Source organism: Papio anubis, chromosome 16, assembly GCF_008728515.1.
Source record: "Papio anubis isolate 15944 chromosome 16, Panubis1.0, whole genome shotgun sequence".
In the NCBI taxonomy this organism is placed as follows: Eukaryota; Metazoa; Chordata; class Mammalia; order Primates; family Cercopithecidae; genus Papio; species Papio anubis.
This window is the reverse complement of record NC_044991.1, coordinates 27,885,616-27,888,136: the sequence shown is the minus strand read 5'-3', so window position 1 is coordinate 27,888,136 and position 2,521 is coordinate 27,885,616. Positions and strand designations below refer to the sequence as shown.

The 2,521-nt window shown below is 44.3% G+C and overlaps 2 gene segments (V, D, J or C); both read right to left on the bottom strand.

The window, feature by feature from the left end:
- The window catches only part of LOC103888259, a 641,220-nt gene that overhangs the window by 132,987 nt on the left and 505,712 nt on the right, over nt 1-2,521 (bottom strand).
- Nucleotides 1-2,521, bottom strand: part of LOC101024006 — a 644,330-nt gene that overhangs the window by 152,015 nt on the left and 489,794 nt on the right.

Below are 2,521 nucleotides of genomic sequence, written 5' to 3'. Positions count from 1 at the left end.
TTGTTGTACTTCGTTCAGTTACGTATTGCTGGCGTCTGCTTAGATCTGGCTTTGTCAGAGGTCCAAGTCAGAGGTTCCTGCCCAGCTAGAGCAATTCACACACGGGAGAATGCAATAAAACCCTCAAATTGGGAAAAAGTCAAATTGTCTATGTTTCGGGTTACATGATCATATACATAGAGAACCTAAAGATTCCACCAAAACCTCTGAGAAATAAATTCATTGAAGTTGTAGATACAACATCAATACAAAAAGTAAGTAGCACACACAGCAATAATGAAACACATAAAGAAAAATCAAAAGCTGTTCATTACAGTAACTACCCACCTCAAAAACCAAAAACAAAACAAAAACCCAATGATACCTAGGGATAAACAGCAGCAAAAAGGTGAAAGCTCCTACAATGACCAACTATAAAACATAGATCCAGGCAGACGCGGTGGCTCCGCGCCTGTAATCCCAGCACTTTGGGAGGGGCGCGGCCAGGCGAGAGATCATGAAAAGAGTCAGGCGTCCAGACCATCCTGGCTAACCACGGTGAAACCCATCTCACTAAGAGCCACAAAAATTATTACCAGGCGTGGCGGCAGCAGGCGCCTGTGAATCCAGCTACTCGGGAGGCGGAGGCAGGAGAATGGCATGAACCCGGGAGGCGGAGCTTACAGTGAGCCGAGATCGCGCCACTGCACTCTAGCCTGGGCGACTGAGCGAGACTCCGTCTCAAAACAAAAACAAAAAAACCATAGATCAAAGACATTAAAGTAGACACAAGTAAACGGAAAAATATCCCACGTCCATACACTAGAAGAATAGTGTTAAAATATCTCTATCAATACTCAATGTGATCTACAGAATCAATGCAATTCACGTTAAATTACAAAGACTTCGTTCATAGAAATAAAAAAAAACTATTGCAAAATTCACATGGTAATGCAAAACACCTCAGATACAAAAATAATCTTGAATAAAAAGAAAAGCTGGAGGCATCACACTACCTGATTTCAAAATATACTACAAGATATACTACAAATCCATAGTAACTGCAAATCTATAGTATAATATCAAAACAGCATGGCACTGTCAAAAAAAGGGGCAGGGGAGAGACAGAGACAAATGACAGACATAAATCAAACAGAATAAAGAACTCAAATAAATTCACGCATTTACAGTCAACTCATTTTTAACCTACGCATCAACAACACACCTTCCGGAAGAACAATCTCTTCAATAAACTGTGCTAAGAAACACCCAACACCCACATGTAAAATAAATCTAGACAATTATCATACACAAAAATCAACTCAAAATAAAGATTTAAATGTAGGACCTGAAACTATATGACACTACCAGAGAAGAAAATATAGGATAAATGCTTAATGAAATTGGTGAGGAAAACGAATTTTCAGACAGACATCAAAACTACAAGCAACAAAAGCAAAAGTAGACAAATGTAATTACATTAAGCTTAAAAGCTTCTGCAAAGCAGAGGAAGCAGTCAGTACAATGCAGAAATAATCCAGATAACGGAAGAAAGTACTTGCAAACTATGCAACAGGCAAGCGATTAATAAACAAAATGTAGAAACACTACTTAAAAGCAAAAATACAAATAATCTAATTTATTTGTATTTTGTATTATAATCTAATTTAAAAATCAGAAAAAAATCTACCAAAAACCTGTGTCCCCCCCCCCATTTCCCCAACTTCTTTTCCCAATTGCCTCCGGCCCCCTCCCTCTTGCCACCCCTTTTGCTTTCTCCATCTACCCCCAAACTGTTTCCCCACCACTTTTCTGCAAAGCCCTCTCTACTCTCCCGCTCACCACCCTTTTCCCCACCATCTTTTTCCCTCTCCGCGGCCACCCTCTTTCACCCTATGTGCTCTCATTCCCGTTTTGCTCCTCCATCTACCCAAAAACATTTTCCCCCGCGTTTCCCAAAGCCTTCTCCCCACCACTCCTGCTGCTCACCACCCACTTTTCCCCCTCCATCTACCCAAAAACTTATTTTCCCACCATCTTTTCCTCACCCTGTCTGCAACGCCTTCTCCTGCTTGCCATCCTTTTTCCATTTGGCACTCACCACCCTCTTTACCCCTCCATCTACCCCAAAACTATTTTCTCCCCTCCTACCACTTCAGCTGCTGCTGCCGTCTCCGTGGCCGCCACCAACCACAACGAGGAGAGGTGCGATGTCACAGGCCCCAGCCTCCAACGTGGGGCACGTAGCTCTCCCATCTTCTCGACCTCTAGCCGGACAGGAGCAGTTCCCGCTGCCGGCGGCCCTCCTAACCGCTCTTGCAGGGCTGCGGTCTCAGTCTCCACCATCTACCACGGCGAGGCGAAAAAAAAGCCACAGAGCCGTGAGCTCCGAGCTCCGGGCTCCGGCCTCCGGCCTCTTGCCTCCAGCGTGTAGTAGGCGGCTTCCTAAGCCAGAACGGAACACCGCTGCCCACCCAAACAAAAAATCCTGGAAACGCCTGACTGCTCGCTGCAGCATGCTTTATATACTGTCAGGCACTTG